This window comes from Triturus cristatus, chromosome 10 (genome assembly GCF_964204655.1).
Source record: "Triturus cristatus chromosome 10, aTriCri1.1, whole genome shotgun sequence".
Taxonomy (NCBI): domain Eukaryota; kingdom Metazoa; phylum Chordata; class Amphibia; order Caudata; family Salamandridae; genus Triturus; species Triturus cristatus.
In genome coordinates this window covers 1023862082-1023881124 of record NC_140593.1, presented here as the reverse complement: position 1 = coordinate 1023881124, position 19043 = coordinate 1023862082, and the positions used below count along the sequence as shown (strand labels likewise).

The 19043-nt window shown below is 45.8% G+C and overlaps 1 protein-coding gene across 8 annotated transcripts in view; it reads left to right on the top strand.

Moving 5' to 3' along the window:
* Positions 1–479: 479 nt before the first annotated feature.
* Positions 480–19043, top strand: part of EEF2K (eukaryotic elongation factor 2 kinase) — a 220552-nt gene continuing 201988 nt past the window's right edge. For 4 of the 8 annotated variants that reach the window (XM_085629051.1, XM_085629048.1, XM_085629049.1 and 1 more), the window contains exon 1: positions 480–699. The gene's annotated coding sequence lies outside the window, so the exon portion shown is untranslated. The remainder of the gene's footprint in view (positions 700–19043) is intronic. The other 4 variants (XM_085629050.1, XM_085629045.1, XM_085629046.1 and 1 more) reach the window with 1 other exon arrangement.

The following is a 19043-nucleotide window of genomic DNA, read 5'->3' as shown; positions in this document are numbered from 1 at the left end:
GACTCCGCTCGTCGTGACTCAGACCACTTTATGTTGTCACTCGCTTACCTCCAGCTCTCCCACCTCTACACCAATTTATGGGACGCCAGAATAAATTCCATTTCCAGAAAAAATATACCAGCGCAGAATCTCACTGACAGTATTTTAAATGAGACTGCGGTACTTTGTCACGTTACGTCGCCCTCCATCCCAGCCACATTTGCCTAGAGCCGAGCTCAGCATAGCTATCCAAATGCTTATCTCACAAGCGTGGTGAAATTTAGGAAAAACATATTTTATGAGCCTAGAAGAAGTTTACTTGCAGCGGATTGGTTGTATGAAAGCCTGTCAAGGGGGTTTCTTGGAACTTCTCATTGTTCATTGGCTGTTGAGCTTTACGGTTTTGAGATTGGCTGAGATACGAGCTTGCCGGTTGTTCATTGGCTGCTCTGGGATGCACTGAGAGTGCACGTGCCCCAGCACAGTCTGCCTGCTGTACAGCCAGTCTTTCGTCAGTGGGCGGGGCTCCCTGGCTCTCTCTTGAGTGACTATCACTGTCCCACTCTTTCAGCCTGAGTCCGGGCCTGTGGCAACTGTGAGACTGAGGTGCTGTTTAGGCTCAGTGCGGGTGAACCGACTATTCGCCAAGAAAGTCCGAGTCTGTCAGGATTCCGGCTCCGAACCCACCTTCTTCCCCGAGCCGAGGCCGCAAAGAGGGCGGTGAGTTTGACATCCTGTGCTGTCCCTCTGCACCTAGCGCTGCAGGACGGGGGGCTCTCAGTGCTTCGTGGGGGGCGGGGCTGCCCCCCTGCATCACCAAAAGCTTGTGGTTAACCCCCCCCCCACCCCCCTTCAGAAAGCATTGCACAACCATGCAAGGGGTCCTGTGAAAGTCCATTGGAATGCATTGCGCACCAGGGGCCATGGGCGCCTTCTCTTTGGGAACTTAACCATTTTTCCACCATATAGCACTTTGTGCATTTTCCAACCCTGATATCAGCCCCGGATAAAGTAACATCAATGATTTTTTAATTATTTTATAGCAGTGGAAATAGCTTTCTGCCCACTTGGGTTTTAGTCTTCTGCATGTATGTATGCGCAATGCCAACTCGAAAGTGTGTTAAGCTGTGCCTGATGGATGGTATTGACAAATAAAGCCTATTGCCCATGACGAAGTGCAGACGGGTAGCAGGCTCGGAAATACATAAGTAGGCCTTGCATATTGTTTGAAGTTACTTAGTTGCACAGCATTGCACGTCCCATAAATTGTGCACACATGCAGCCCTCTCGCATGCACACTCCGTACCATCGCCACAGCAGCCATTATTATTATCCTTGCCTTGCTCAGGAGCGTCCTTTCTGCAGAGGAGAATCTCCTGCCAGGAATGGCGCTGACACTGTGCCAGGCTGCACAGCATGCCAAGTACACAACGTTTCCATGCAGAGGGTGCGGGATCCGGGACACTTTTCACTCGGCCTCCGAGGTTCTCCTCTCCTTCTTTGCTGCAGCTGCCAATGTCTGTGCAAAAGCCACGATTCGTATTAACTCTAAACTTGCCTCTGGAAAAAAAACTCTTCCCAGTGTATTTTATAATACAATATGAGCAACATGCATGCATTTATTTATGGCATGCCTATCGGATGTATCTGACCAATACCACGAGCATGTGTTTGGTAGCTGTATACGATAGTTGTGTTTTTTTACATTTGAGTTACAGGCTGCACAAGTGTGAATGCTGCACATTTGTGAGGTGCAGCCTGGTTGGCTGTCATTTGTCGGGGGTCAAACCCCCCTAGATCCCAGCCTGCTCAGCAGTTTCTTGTAAACAGACCTCGTGCGGCTTTGTCAGGATCACTTCACAGGCGCAGCCTGCAGGGGGCTGGCGGACGTCCAAGGCTCTGCATCTGTGGATTGCATTCGTGGAAGATTCGTTTTGCGATGCCTTGTCAACACAGAAGTGAAAGAAACCGGGACTGGGGCCCTTACTCATGTTGGATCCGCAAATAATTGAATTGTGTGATTTGTGTTCGTCTGGAGAGCACCCCCCTCCTCCGAGGCAACCCCTACCTACCACGTGCAACCAGCGGTTCCCCTACGTAACCATGTTGGCCGCTGTGATACAATGCATGGTGGGTTGATCACATGATCAGAACGATCCTGCTTTGTAAAACATATCGAGTAATTGTGGGCGGGGCTTTTATTTGAAGCAATTGTTTACTACAAATCCCGTACCATTTTTTACGGTGTCAGTACCGTACAAAATATTGGTTTTCCCTACTGTTTGCTTGAACAGATTGTTATAAATGCATTGCAAATTGGATACGCTGGTTTTTTAATACTACTTGAAATGCAAACACTGGTGTTAAATACAATGACAAATAATTGTGCTCGCTGTTGAATATTATTAATAAAGCTTTGACCCTATTTCGGCGTAAACATCAAAAAGGATTGGTGTTTGTAAAAATGCGTGTTGTTAATATTTATTTCGAAGGTATTCATCTCATACGTATAGACTAGTTGAAAGGTGGAATCATTCAGTGTGGTGATTCATATATGTTGCTTCTAGGTTACTCACAACCACTGAGCAGTAACATCGTTTTTGTGTGTCGACAATATCCGCAGTGCACTTTCAGCGCCTCACAGTCCTATAGAAATCTAGGGTATTCTGACCAAAACAGTAAATAAGAAGATGCTTTGAGGCGTTACAGGAAGGAGTGATACGCTATTTGCTTATTCGGATCCGAAATTGGCTGCGTACGGCTCTATACAAATTATATTACCCATTTTGCAGCACCCATAGGGCTCAAAGCGCTCCGCCCCCCCCCAGTCGTGTGTGTCAGCACGGGCTGAGACAGCTTCCCCAAACACACACACACACACACAGACAGTTCTTGAGCTGCTGTGGGCTGGCTGTTCTAGCGTCTTAACCGCTTGCATGCCCATGACGAGCCCAGCTCGTCGTGAGGCACAGTGGAGCTGTGCTCATGACGAGCTGGGCTCGTCATAACGGCCGTGGCCCTCCCACGTGCGATTGATTCCCCGCCTGTGCGGGAGAATCAATCAGTGGGCGGGGTCGTGACGAGCTCAGCTCGTCATGAGCAGAGCTCCACTGTGCCTCATGACGAGCTGGGCTCTTCACGAGCACCGTGGTGCCGCACGCGCCCCCCCCCGCACCGTGGGGGAATTACCCCCGCGGCAAAGGGGTTAACGCAGCCACACCCGAGTATTTCACAGGTCTTTAAAAGACCATTTACTTGATAACGAGGCTTTGCTGTTTTTTCACCCATTCCTAGAGCCCCTGCTTCGCCACTCTGCCTATTCTTTAAAGTTGCAAATTACTTTTGCTGCCACAGTAAGAATCCTTTTCCTGAAAAGTAACTTTAGGCTTTGTTTTTTTGCAGTTTTATACATCGCAATCTCCACCCGAAGGTATTGAGGCCCTTCTGCATGAGCACCAGTCACATTATACAAGGACACGTTGCTGGAAGTATTAGCCCCCCCCCCCCCCCTGCTTGAAAGTTGGCTCTACATTGCTGGAAGTATTAGCCCCCCGAAATTTGGCTCTACATTGCTGGAAGTATTAGGCCCCCCCCCTGAAATTTTGCTCTAGTTGCACCCCTGATCTGCGCCCACTATGTGCTTTCACCTATAGCCTTCTGCAGTTACTCAGCCACCCCTACACACTCTACCACACTCTGCAGAACTTACACAACCACTGCCACCCCCTACACAACCTCTGCCACGCCTTACACAGCCTCTTCCATGCCTTACATATCCCTTAGAAATGCCCTGTAAACCTTCACCTGCACCCTGCCTATCCTCAGCCATTCCCACCCATTCTCAGCCATGTGCCGCAGGCCCCAGCAACATTGCACGGATGACCCACACTGTGCTCATTCTCTACCAAGCTCTGCACATGCTCTTTCACACTGCACTTCATTGGACGATCTCAGCCTACGCCGCGTTATTGCTTTGCACGTCCTCTACCACTGTTAATTTTGTAAATGGTCTTGGCTACATTTCCACATCCTTTGACCATACCTTGCAAAATATGGTCTTGCATGCCCATGGCCAACCTTTCCGACAAGCTCTATGCACTGTTAATCTCCTTCACTGTATGTTTTAAACCAATATGCACACCTACATTTTGCAGACTGTGAGAAAAAAAGGGCACTTACGCCCAGTGGTGGAAGTGGAGGGGATCGGAGGGGCACGATGTGCCCATACTTTTTTAATTCAAGGAAAACAGTTCCCCTACTTTCTGTGAAAAGACAACCGTTCCGGGGCGGTTAATTTCGAGAGCTGAAGTGGCTCAGCTGCAGTGTAGGGCAGGGTGTCTCCAGTGCTATGAAATCAAGGGAGGGGCAGACAGCTAAACAAGTCTTCTTGGCAGGTGCCTGCTTGCCTAAAAGAAATATAGATGAGCACAACGGGTTAATCTGCAAATGTAAAGGGAGCTCTGAAGCTGGTATTGGCTTTGATTAATGGAATAACTTGACACTTACTGATGACACAGATTTATTATTTTTGAGTGGTATTGTGAAGGAGTTACCAACTGAGCTGTGAAGTGCGTGCTTTTTAAAGGGACGTAACACAGGCCCCTGCATGCAGGTGCCTGTGTTTGCCCCTAACTATTCTCCACTATTTGTTAGCCCCTAACTATTCTCCTCTATGTGTTAGCCCCTAACTATTCTCCACTGCTCCAACTAGGATTCAATTCCGTGGTTGTCTGGTTAGACACAGACCTTTGCAGTGCACTGATTATCTTAACTTGCATTTATTTTATATTTCAACTGTGTGTTAATTTATATTCACATACCTGATGATGAAAGACCGACAAAAGTTAGGGAATATTTAGATTTTTTGGTCACACCTTTGACCCCACCCCTACGCCTGTTTCCCCTGCCCTCATTGTGCACAGCATCACAGTTCCCCTACTTTTTTAATGCACTTTGACCGCTGCTTATGCCCATCCTTATTCCTAATACTAGCTGGTCATGCTCTGCAGTGACCGTCCCTACACACCACCATCTATCACCCATGCATGCCCTGCTCTCTTCCAGTGCATATTATCACCCTACACGCTGCATAACTTTTTCACTTCTTGCACAGCCTCAGTCTTACCCTTAGCCATGCTGTAAACCGACCAGCAATGCACACACTCACAATGCTAACCCTTAATCAGGCTGTGCACACCGCCGGTCTTGCTCGGCACACTTTCTGTCATTCTAGTGTGAGTGAAGGAGAGCGTAGATATGGTGAGTAGTGATCAGCCACAAAAGTAGGCTGTTGTGGCTCACTGAGTCAATGCTGAAAGCCTGGGACCCCCGGCCTAAGCATTTGCGATGATTTGAAAAGCAAATCAATATATAAAAAATACAGAAACTAGCATTCTTCAGACAAATACACAGATGATTAAACATTTTATTTAATTCACAAACCAATATATATTAAAAAAAAACGAATGGGAAGGTTGGAGCGTTTCTAAATTCGATCATCCATACTATATTCAGTTTGATGCACTTGCTCTGCTCCCACTAATTAATCTGTGGATACTAACTTAGTTTTTGTCCTGATTTCAAATTCCTTCACATTTACAGAACAAAAAACTTCAGTTGTATATTTTGCTTTATCAATGTACACTTTATTAACCTTTTAATATTATTTAATTTTCTGAGCAGTTGCCGACCTCTGGGGTATGCTTCTTGGACAACAGGTTAAGAGCCACTGTTCTACAGCTTTCCTAATACCAGGACCTCAACTAGCAGCCCAGTGAGTAGGCTCCTACGTGTCCCATTCGTTGTGTTTGCCAGTAGCAGCCGGTGTCAGAGGAGATTGACAGGGCGAGGTGGAGGAGACTTTTTACGCTCCTCCGTAATAGTGGAGGAGATGTTGCTGGTGTTTGCACCATATATATTAAACTCCCATCATTTGCCGCAGGGTCCTAGTAATCCAAGACATGATACCTTATGTTTGCACCAGTGTATATTGCACCATCGTTCCTAACGCTGAGGCTTAGCTGCTTTCCCAGTATAGAATACTACAGATCTGACACTGTTTTACCCCCATGGAGTGCCAACTCTGTAGAAAACCTCCAACCGTAGACAAACTGCACCAAAGTGCTAAGTGACTAAGTAACCGATGAGCACTTCTTGCAAAAATCGCTTTGCATGGCGTTCCAGTACTAGTGTTTTTTACACCACCATTCTCTAAATGATGTACGTTCCTGGTGTCTAGCTCTGTGCAGATGATCCTAAATTGTGCACAGTGGAGGACACCAGTGCATTTCACAGCACCATTTTCCACAGTGGGGCAGACTTGTGATGTTACATATCTGGTCCCTTACATGGTGGGGGGGACTAAACTGAGAGACTTCGCTGAGCAGAAGGTTCGAGTGTGCGGATGCATTAGGCAGATATTGAGAAATGGGCAAAGAAAAAAAAAAAAAAAATATATATATATATATATATATATATATATATATATATATATATATATATATATATATATATATATATATATATATATATATATATATATATATATAGAGAGAGAGAGAGAGAGATAGATTGTTGAAGAGACAACCCCTTTAGAAGGGATTAAGAAAATTATAAATCTCTAAAAACATTCCTTGATTCCTTGGATGAGTTGATCCTAAATTTTACCTTGATTTGATCCTTTTATCTTCCATTCCAGTTCATAGAGTTTAGCAGGATCCGAATAAAACAAGGTTGCCTTTACTTTTGCTTACACACAGTTAGATTATTTAAACAGTAAACATGTGGCCGCTGTGTTGTCTTTTATTAAAAAGACACACTTGCGTGGGTTTGACACACCAGGGATTTGGACACAGCATTGACACACACACCTGACCCAAGAGAAGACCTGTAACAGTGCTGCTATGGAGTGACCTATTACAGTGCATACTGGCGCTGCTTGAGCCACAATCCTGAGAGCGCCCACTTTGGATATGAATTAGCCTAGCAGCAGCAGTGCATTGCATTAAGACAGTAGTTAAACATGTAAACACTGGAAGCAAGGAGGAACTCAGTGCGGAGGGATATCGTTCTAGCCATCATTGTATAGACAAGGGGTCAGGCGCAACTTTAGAAAATACTTTTTCTATGTAGAGAATTGTGAAGGCATGAAACGTCATCTTGTGGTAAATTGTTATTGCTATTGTTGAATAGCTTTTGTATCACTCGCATTAGTAGGGCACCGCAGTGCAATTTTTTAGTCTGGGGTGTAACTTTCCAAGCATATCAATTGCTGACTGGTGCCTGATTCAGTTTTGTCGAGATGTGTGATTAGGATAACGACTGTGTCCTTTTTAATGAGTTGTACGTTATCTTTGGGTGAGACCAGTGGGTTGTACCGGATTGCTTACACATTTCCTCGGTTGGTACGGGTCCCTGTTGGGCAGCTGTAAGTGTGTGAAAAGTAGCTGCCGATTATATTGGATTATATTGACGTTTGATGTGTCCAAAAGCACAACGGCGAACCTTCAAGTCCTGCACCTCAGGCTAGTTCCAATAAGTACGTTGTCTGCGCAAGCACAACCCCAGCGCCAGCCGATGAATGACGCTGCTGTATTCCAGATCAAACAAAATTTTCTTAAAAGGTGGGGGTGCCCAGATCATAAAGTCCAAAACATCAGGTAGTGAAGTATAACATTTCTTTATTTTAAAATTTATAAAATTCAGCAAACAGATAGACTTCAGCCAACGCGTTTTATTCCCATACCGGGAACTTCATCAGGGCTCCTAATCCGAGGATTTCTTGATCGTTAGTTTGTAGGATGGTCCAGGCCCGTGTATTGCACTGCGGCCAGTGGGAGGGTCAGCAGGTATGATAACTGTTATTCAAGATCTGGACGCCGTATGCGCGGTCCTCCTTCCCCGTAATACAAACTAACGATCGAGAAATCTTCGGATTAAGAGCCCTGATGAAGTTCCCGGTGTGGGAATAAAACACATTGGCTGAAGTCTATCTGTTTGCTGAATTTTATAAATTGAAAAATAAAGAAATTTTATACTTCACTACCTGATGTTTTGGACTTTATGATCTGCGCACCCCCACCTTTGAAGAAAATACATTAGCGTTTGATGCCTAAATATCCAGTTAATGGTATGTTGCGACTGTGTGGGGGGCATGTTCAGAGATCTGGCTTGATGTGTGCTCTTTAAGTTAGTATATGGTATGGCTTTTTGTGCAGCGCTGTTCAGAGCACATTGACACCCACATAAAAAGCACATCTGCTGTGGTGTGTGTGTGTGTGTGTGCGCGATGTTCTGTCTAAATTAGGGGAATCCAACCTTTTAAGTAATAAGAGCTACTTATGTTCAATGGAAATCATCCTGAGCTACTATTATTTAAGTGTTGTTAATAGTGACTACTTGAGACAAGAATAAATTAGCGTTCAACATATGAAAGATCATCAGCAGTGATCACCTCAGAGCAGGATTGCCAGCAGAAATGTAAAAAAGGCTTTGTCAATTTGAAGTGACTACATGGATAATGCATAACAGCTATAGCTGCAACGCCACTGGCACCAAGGTAATAATATTAATAAATAGTCTTTAATCTTGTATAATTCATCAGTCAAATATTAGATTTAAGCATATTTTGGAAATGATGAGTTCTTAAAATGCACACATTTTCATCTCGAAAACACACTTTTCTATTTTGATAGACATATATTAATTCAACGAAGCACAAGCTTCTAATTTAGCAGGCTGGGCTGCATGCAGGAGAGCTGCTCACAAGCAGCTGGAGAGCTCCCAGCAGCTCCCGAGCTACTGCCTGGAGATGCCTGGTCTAAATAGTGCTTTTCGAGCTTGTGCGTTTGACAAATGACGTGCTATTAGGTGTATGTGCTTTTGTTGGTATACTGACACCCAGCCATACAATGAATTTACAGTCACACGGTCTGATTGGATTGTGGGGCTTGCAGAGCACCTGTCGTTAAAGAGTTTAGTTTAGTGCTGGGTGTGATGCGAAATATTACGATTTCTGGAGGAGCTGCAAATCCAGCGGGGAGCCCAACAGGCGGGACTGCCACCACTAAGCTATTTATGTGTCTGGTCTGGTGTAATCTCTGGTGTTAGCCGTTGCTGAACAAACAACAAGCTTTTCAGGTGCACCTAACTCTTGAGCTAGGCCTCACGTGTGTAGGTCGATTCCCCCTCTTCTGTTTTAGTTTTAATTCTCAGCCTACTTCCTGTCAGCACATGACCGTTCAGAGAAGGAGCATCTTCTAGGAAGAACCCCAAGGCCATGCTGCATATTGTTTTAGAATTGCACCATCAGACAGTTGGCTTTCTGCTGACTCGCTTAATCAAAACATCATCTGTTGGTAGAGCGGATAAATTATACAGATGCTCAGGTCTCCGGCTTTTTTTTTTCTGTTCTGCTGACGTATGTGTTTCCTTTTAACAAGATGCAGAGCATGAGAAGAGGCCGCGGTGCAGTGCGTAGCTTTGAAAGGGTGTTACATTGACTGGATTTCGGTTAAAATAGCAATGGCTTTTTAACACTTTTTTAATTTCAGTAAAAATGTGTTCATAATAAATAAAGGTAGACGCATAAAAAGTATCACCTGCCTTTCAGCTGTGGCATGTTGCTTTAAGGAGAAGCAAATCATAAAAATACTTTTATTGAGACTTTTTACAAAATTCTAATTACGTTTCCTCATTTCGTACCAGTGGATACACGAAACGCAGCTTTCTTTGTTACCTCAACTTAAACAGAATTAGCAAAAAATGTAAATGTAAATAAAAATGTAAAGTATTTGTAAAGCGCACAGCTACCCGTAGGCATCCCAGCGCTGGGGGCCGTCGGGAAGATTAAGCAAACTATTGCCCAGAGTCACATGGTGCTGAGCTGACCTGGCACCGGTGCCAGGGATCGAACCGTGATCCCCAGCGTCCGGCGTCAGTCGCCCTGGCCGCTGCGCCACACCTCTTCCCACAAAGCCTTTAGGTCTGTGCTAAAACAGGTAGCATTAGCACTTTGCAGGAGCAGAGAAGATTGTAAAGTAGTCCATCATGCAGTAAGCACTAGAGTAGGGGTGGAAGAATATACCCAAACAGCCAATATATATATATATATCTGTGGTCCAGTAGAAGGCTGTCCAATTTATTCCACACCATTCCGATTTACCCCACTCCACTCCAAACTCTACTGCAATGCATCCAGCTCATCTGCACTCCAATCTACCCCACTCTGCCTCAGTATACCCTACTCCAGTCTACCACAATCCACCCCACTACTATCTACCACAAACCAATCCAATCTACCCCACTCCACCTTACCCAAATCTGCCCCACTCCACTTCATTCCAGTCTACCCCACTCCAGTCTGCCCCCCTCTGCTCAAATCTACCCCACTCCACTCTACCACATGCCACCCAAATCTATCCCACTCCAGTCCACTCGAACCCACCCTATCCCACACCACCCCAGACTTCCCCATCTCCAGTCTACCCATCCAATGCACCCTACTCTAATCTACCGCAGCCTACTCCACTCCAATCTACCCCACCCTAACCCAATCTACCCAACTCTCCACTCCAACCTATCCTACTCCAATCTACCCCACCCTATGCCAATCTACCCAACACCACACCACTTTAGCCAGCTCCAATCTACCCCACTCTAATCTGCCCACTCCATCCTAATCTACCCCACTCCAGTGTACTCCAATCTATCCCACTCCACTCTAGTCTACCCCTCTCACCCTAATCTACTTCACTTCACCCCATCTACCCCAGTTCAGTCTACCTCATTTCAATCTATCCCCTTCTAATCTGCCCCAATCTAATCCCCTCCACTCTACCCCAATCTACCCTCCACTCCACGGTATACCCAACTCCAATCTACCCCATCCCAATCTACCCCACACCACTCAAATCACCCCACTCTCTATGCCCCAATCTCTCCCACTCCACTCTACCTCATCTACCATATTCCAATCTACCCCCACTCCATTCCACACTACTATAATCCACTCAGTATACCCCACTCCAATCTACCCCCACCCTACCTCACTCCAGTGTACTTGAATTCACTCCAGTCTACCCTACTCCACTCTACCCCAATTCCCCCCACCCCACTCTTCCCCACTTCTATTTACCCCACTCTACTGGGCCCCAATCCACCCCACTCTACCCCACTTCACAACAGTCTATCCCAATTTAATCTACTGCACTCCAATCTACCACACTAATCTACCCAACTCCCTCACTCCACCCTACTCAGTCTACTCAGTCTACCCCACTCCACCCCCTCAACCCTGTACCCCAATCTTCCCCACACCACTCTACCCCAATCTGCCCCACTCCAATCTTCCCCACCCCACACCAGAAACCTTTAGCCATGCTGAATAGCAGCCACACTGGTGTACATAATGGCTAAAACACATTGCCAAAACCAACAGCTCTCGCCCAGGCGAGACTTATTGGCTTTGAAATGATCTGGTTCTAAGGATGCGCAGGGTTTCTGCTACGGTTAGGTTGGCTGAGCAGAGGTTTCTTTTGGGTACGTGGTTGAAAACTCTTTTGTTGAGGTATTTGGGTCCGATGTGGAGTGATTTGTAGGCATGGGTGAGTAGCTTGAAGGTTACTCTCTTCTCGACGGGGAGCCATGGAGGTCTCACAGGGGTTGGGTCATGTGTTCCTGTCGAGGGGTGCCGAGGATTAGTCTGGCTGCGCTGTTCTGGGTGGTCTAGAGTCTGTGTAGCAGGGATTTGTTAATTCCAGCGTAGAGGGCGTTCGTGTAGTCCAGTCTGCTGGTTATGAGTGCGTGGGTGATGGTCTTTCTGGCTTTGGGGGGATCCACTTGAAGGTCTTGCGGAGGATGCGTAGGGAGTTAAAGCAAGTGGAGGCGACGGCATTGATCTGGCAAGTCATGGTGAGGGAGGAGTTGAGAATGATGCAGAGGTTCCGGGCGTGGTCCGTAGGGGTGGGTGGGTTTCCGAGGGTGGGGGGCCACCAGGTGTTGTCCCAAGCCGTGGGGGTGGTCCAAAGACGAGGACCTCTGTCTTATCCAAGTTGAGCTTTAGGCAGCTGCTGGTCATCCAGGCTGCAGCGTCCTTCATTCCTTCCTGGAAGCGGAGTCTGCTGGCTTCTGGGTTCTTGGTGAGGGAGAGGATGAGCTGGGTGTTGCCTGCGTAGGATACTATGCTGAGTCCATGCTCTCTGACGATGGCGGCGAGGGGGGCCATGTAGATGTTGAAGAGCGCGGGGCTGAGTGATGATCCATGGGTACTCCGCAGTTGATTTCTGTGGGTTCAGAGAGGAAGGGAGAGAGTCTGATCCTTTGGGTTCTGCCTACAAACATAAGGGCAATAAAACTGCTCAAGGCCACAGGGTCACTCAAAAGCCAGCGAACTTAGCATTGTTTCCTCAGTCACTGGCCTAAAGGGCTCTTTAAGGCTTATAGGGGTACATATTTTGGAGGACAGGCAAACACTGATTTCGAAATGTTTACCTCAGTAACAGTAGCTAAGGGGTTGGATTGAGCATATAGAATGGAGATGAGTTTGTCTTGAAACGATACTTGATTAGCGTTTAAGTGATAAACCTCTTAAGTATGCAAACAAATTAAAAGGTTTGATTGGAATAAGAAGTAAGCACTAGCTGATCATTGGAAGATGAGGAAGTTACCGGTTACCAATGTTCTCCAGCATGTGTGCCTTTCAGAGACTCAAAAACGTTATATAATTCTGTAACCAAATTTGGAATAAGTGGTACACACACATATATATCAACCCTGCGCAGATATTTTTAGCTTCAACAAATGAAGGGCATAGTCCTTCTCCACAGCCAATCTTCAGACAACCTAGGCCTAGTTTGCTTAAAGTGTTGTTGCTTTTCCATCACAAACGAGGAGGAGTTGCTACTGCGGGAGATCTGTAGTACCAGGAAAGTGAATTTGTTCTTCTCGATCACTAAATCTCGCAAAGGTGCATGTGCTTGTTAGAGTTGCAGAGCAGTACAACATGCAAGGATGGATGGGATGTGAGGCTCACTGTCGCCTTTCCTGCTCTTGCTCAGCCCCAGATTCGATGTCCAGAAAGGAGTGCCTTGGAGGGGCAAACGTAGAGGCTTTCTGGGATTTATCTCAACGTTCCTATTTTTGGGCTTGGCCAGTCCTTTCTTACTTGCTCCAAATGCCCCCAACAGCTCTTCTCCTTTTTTTCTTTGTTTCATCGTGTCAGTGCATTATCATAGTGATTTTTGTGAATCCAATGTGCAAAGCGCTATAAGCAGATGTCAGGGGATTTTTAATAAGGCCGATAAAGAAAACATTTGCCTAATATGGAGCTTGCAACTTTTATGTCTATAATTTAGGTGCATTTTTCTTCAGGAATATTGAGAAGTTCCCATTTGTGCTCGAAGCCTGCTGATGCTAAACCTTTTGCAATTATGCTTTTTTTCTAAGGTAGGAAACTATTGTCAGAAATAGGCTTATGATAGCAATGTCAGGGTAGCACAGGCGTGTGATTTGGAGGTAATGTTCTGTACATGCCTTTCAGAAATCCCTTGAATATTCATTAAAGAAATAGTGAAGGGTGGGTTGTCTTATGTCTCTGAATCTCATAAGCAAACCCACACTGATTTGTGTTTTAGACGAGCTTTGGCTATAAGTGAGTAAGGTAAAATGTGATGCCGAAATATGTAGATTCAATCCCATGGCTCTGCGCCTTACCCAGAAACAATTACATTTTCTAGTTTATATCCCTCTAGTAGATACAGGCCTGACATGTGCTAAACACTTCAAGCATTTTTTTTTTTTTTTTTAAACCTTTATTACAGAATGCAAAAGATATACAAAGATGGGCCTACAACCTTCCGGCCGGCCGCTAGCAAGCAATGGGAGCATAAAACACAGTTATGAAACACAAGCGGCAGGTGATAATGGTCCCAGAAGTCAAAGGGAGCGTTGGCGGCCAAACCGTCCGGACCCCCCAAATGGCGGTTTCATTTTTTATGAGAAACTACATACAAATCCACAAGGCAGCAAAAGTCAAAGCAGCATTATGAGCTCCCCTGGGGAGGACCCTACCGATCCACAGGAATAGGGGGGGGGGAACGGGCCGGGACGGAAACAAAGCGAACACGATACACAGAACCAAGGTAACAAGCAGACTAGGGAGACTGGGCCACTGCCAAATCAGGCGTCAGCGGCGGGGTACAAATCCCGCCACGATAGGAGTTCCAGGGGCCCCACACTTTCACCCATTTCCCAGGCTTACCTCTCGCCACATACACTACCTTCTCCCGAAACATACACCAATCCATGTTGTCCTTCCACACCGAGACCGTTGGTGACCTCTGGGAGCCCCACAATTGTGCTATGTCACGCTTGGCCACCATGTATCCCAGTGTCACCCACCACGTCTGCGGCACCGTGTAATCAGTCGGCTCCCACACATTTAGCAGACATCTCCTAGCCTCGGGAAACAGCGTCACATGCGTGACCGCCTGCAACACCGCATGTACACCACGCCATAAGCGCGCCACCTCCGGGCATTCCCACAAAGTATGGAAGAAGGTCCCCAACAAACCACACCCACGCTTACACATCCCATCCACGGCATATCCCATACGCATCAGACCCGGCCCCGTAACGTAGACCCTGTGGAGTATTTTGAGCTGGACGAAACGAAGGCGGGCCGGTATGGCCACCTCTTTCGGGGAGGCCACCGCAGATACCCAGTCCTCGTCATCCAGCTCCAATCCATCGGCAACCCACGCCTCACAAAGGCCAGTCAGCAGTCCCGAGCGATGGTTGATGAGCTTTTTATAAATCAATGAGATAGTGCCATCCGGTACATACCCATCTAGCACTCTATCTTCCAGAGGGGAGCACTCAGGGATGGTCGCCACATCCGGGAATACAGAACACAGCGCGTGACGAACCTGTACATACCGGAAGTACTCCCTGTCCTGCAACTGGAATTCCGTCTGCAGCACATCGAACGTTTTGAATCCCCCCCTCGTCCAGAGATCGCCCACCCTGCTGATGCCTATCGTGTCCCACTTCTCAAAGCCTTTCGAGGTCCACAAGCAGCCCAGTCGCTCAGATGCATACTGTGGCGTCGCCCGGGTCAACCGATCCTTCCACCCCATCGCCAAGTTTGCCGCGTGCCACACCCGTACCGCGACCCGCGTAGGACCCGTCAGACGTGCGTCGAGCGATCTAGAGTAAAGCGCACGATTATAGTCGCCACCCGGCAGCAACAATTTGTCCATTTCAAAAGCCGGGTTAAGGGCGGGCCCGTAAAGGCCGTGATTTATCGCAGGCAGCTGGGAGGCCCAGTAGTACCGCTTGATGTCTGGGAGGGCAACCCCCCCGTCATACCACGGGAGCGTCAGCTTCGCGAGGGCGATACGCGGCCTCCCATCCCAAAACAGGTGGCGCTGTAGACCCTCCACCTCCCGAAAGTAGCGCGCCGGGACGACGTCCATCGTGTTTTGTAGAGCGTATAAGAAACGCGGCAACGACATCATCTTAAACAGTGCCGCACGGCCGAGCGGCGAGAGCGGCAAGCGCCTCCAACGCGCCACATCCTCCTTCAGGCGCTGGAGGGGGGGGAGTAAGTTCTGTTTATATCGGGCCGCAGCGTCCAGGGTAATAAAGATACCCAGGTACTTAAATCCCTGCGGCGCAACCTGGATAGGACAACCCCGCGGAAGGATAGGAGTCTCCCCCGAGAGGACATACACACAGGATTTAGCCCAGTTGATGACTAAGCCGGAGTTGCGGCCAAATGAACACAGTACATCCACTAACACGATCAGTGATTCACGCGGGGAAGCAAGGTACAAAAGAATATCGTCCGCGTACAGGGAGACGCGATCCTCATACTCGGGGGTCCATCGGAGACCACGAATCGAAGGGTGCCACCGCAGCCACTCCGCCAGGGGCTCCAAGGCAAGCGCAAAGAGGAGCGGCGACAGCGGGCAGCCCTGCCGCGTGCCCCTGCCCAATTCAAAAGGAGCCGATACTCTACCATTCACCACCACCTGCGCCAGCGGTCCGGAATACAACAATTTCACCCAGCCAAACTTCAAGCATTTTTAAGGAATGTTCAAACAATCAAATGAGAATTCAGAAGAAGCTAGATTGAGGTGAAGAACTTTGCTTTTCTCTTTCGCTAATAACTGAGGGTGTATCTGTAACTTGACAGGTTTCTGAAGAGACAATATGCATGAGATCTGTGAACCCAACCCGCCACACACAGGCTAGGTCTAGCAGAAACATTTAGCATCTGATGGTGGAAATTTCCGTAAGGTAAAGTATAGGGAAAAGTAAAAAAGGTTTATTAAAATTTAAAAAAACTTGTAAACATGTTTTTATACGTAATATCAATTTAAATAAATGTATATATTTATTTTAAATGTAGAACAAAATCAAAAATCTGCAGCACTATTAGCTTAATTTAAATTTAAAATACAATTATTTTGATTAGATTAAATGAAAATTATTTTTCTGAAGTTTAAAAAAAGTCCACTCAAATTAAGATAATAATATTTTCTTATTTTGTATTAAAACGTATTTAAAGTAATATATCAAATTAAAAGTAATCTAATTGTTTTCATGTCAAAATTAATGTTACATTAATTTTTAAATTCTAAAAAAGTTATTAAAACTTGTTAAAATAAAATACATACTTAATTTTTTGATAATGTAACATTACATTTCTGTTTATTTTTAAAAAGTCAACATAAATTAGTTACTTTTTGCTTTATTTCCTACAGGGTTCTGTGTTCAGTCCCTGCCTCCATTATTTTCTTTGACAAGGTGTTGCAATACCAGTGTTTAGCCATGTGTGGCACTGGACTTATTCCAGGTCTGAGATGGAGTACATTCAGTACGGTTCTGTTTATTTTTTGGCCGTAGTAAGTTTCAAAGTACAGTTTGTGAATAGGAGTGGGATCACTCTCTTGTGGGTTTGTGCCTGTTTCTGCCCAAACACTGCCTAGACCTCCCTAAACCCCTCTGATTTCGTAATATAATAAGCATTTCCCATTTTCCAGTCACTCCTCTAGTCCCTCCCTCATTTACTACTAAGTAGTACATTTATGTGTGTTCGGATCTCCCCATAGAAAATTTCGGAGAGGTGGATGTGGAAATTTACGCTCATAGGTTTGTGAATTGCATTTTGTAAGTCAGTTTAATTACTGCAGGACTACCTAACTTACTCCAAATGCGGTTTGTGAACCAGGCCATTTGTTTTTGATCTCTTGCAGTTTTTCCCAGGACTGCACTATGTTAGCAAGATTCAATAACATATTATCAGCTACATGTTTTGAAATAAAAATACTAATGATCTTTTTCTCAAAACCTTTGGACTCCTATGTGAATGGAACTATCAGCAACACACTCTTACATAGCTCAACCCCAATCCTTCATTGCAATTGGTATGACCTACGTAGCTTTAAGACTCACAGGTATGATAGATTTTAACCAGGTTGATCAGATGGAGGAATTGCCATTACATATAATTCACTTATAAACTCTGTTCTTACTGTGCAATCTTTTGCAACATTTTCTTTTTTATGTTTTCACCAATACTCTCGCAGCTGATTTGAGTTCCCCTTTATATGTAAGTATGTATACCACAGCTGTGATATAGGAATCTTATTTTAATTGTATCGGCACAAAGTTGCAATGTCACACATCTTGTGTGTTTTTTGCAAGGCTGATTTTTATGGCAAAAGTGCAAAGTACAATATCATAATTAGAGTGCCTGCTTCTCAGACGTGGTGCAAGGCTGGTACATTGGTGATGGGGTTTTGCCATTAGGATTTATAGAATATACTCAGGTTTGTTGGTATAAAGGTTTTAAAAATTCCTATGACTGTACTGAAGTGATGTTAGACACTCAGAGGCAGGTGGAATGGAACTTGTCAAAGCTCATTTATGTTACGCTATTGTGATTAATAAGTAATAATTAAGTAAGTGATATGTCTCTCTGCTTTGTGTTTTGTTACGTATTCGTTGATGCCATGAAACATTGGGTCATGGCTGAAAAATTATTGTGACCAGTAGTTCCTATGGAAGTGATAGCGTAAAGCATCTTCCCTTTTTGCATGGGTAAACATTTTCACAGTTAATTAAAAATGTTGGGGCTGATTACGATGTTGGACCGTTGCGGATAGGATTGGTGGTTCTGACCACACAATTTGGATGCGATCCCACTATGGGTGGTCGGGAACATCAATTTTTCAATGGCAGCTTGTGCGGCGGATGGAAAAGGCCCGCAGCACAAGGTGCTATTGAAAAATGGTTGTTTTTAAAGATCCCTGCACTGTGTGACAGGCACTATGCAGTGCCTGCCACACGGTGCAGGGATGTTTAGGGGGTACCATAGGGGCCCCCCAGGCCCCATAGCGGAGGCCCAGGGGGGAAGAGGGCCCCGAAAGTCACATTCCGACAGCCTTTCCCTGTCGGAAAGGCCGACATGGAAAGGCTGTTGAAAAGTCACATCATAATCCCGACGGCGGAGCGGAGCGGAGGCTGGCTCCGCCGTCATTATGGGATTATATATGTTTCCGATGCTCCGATGGGCTCCTTGAGCCCGCCAGAAGTGCAGCGGGCCAGCCTGCCACCTGATGCCTCCGCTCGCCGAATCGTAATGTGGCAGGCAGACCTCAATGGCAAATGTTGGGCGAACCGGAACCGACTGTCATTGTAATAGGGCCCTTTGTTTTTTTTCTCATTTGGATCTAGCGAAATCACACTTAATTGAGCAACATACCAACAAATCATCAGTCCAACCTTCAGAAAAAGTGTCTCTGTTTCTAATGGATACCTTTACCTGCAGATTCCTCGCCTCTGAATACCCCAGGCGCTACATAGATTGGATCTGGAAACTTCTAACTTAGCTCTGCTGTTTCTGTAGGGTTTCTACTAAAGTTGTAGATTTTTTTTGTGATATAAAACAACTATAATTTGTTTGCAAGTGAACTAAAATATCTTGACAAGAAAATTACCCATTTACATGCTCTGATTGTGCCACAAACAAAAGAAAAGAGCTTATCAACGTCTATAAG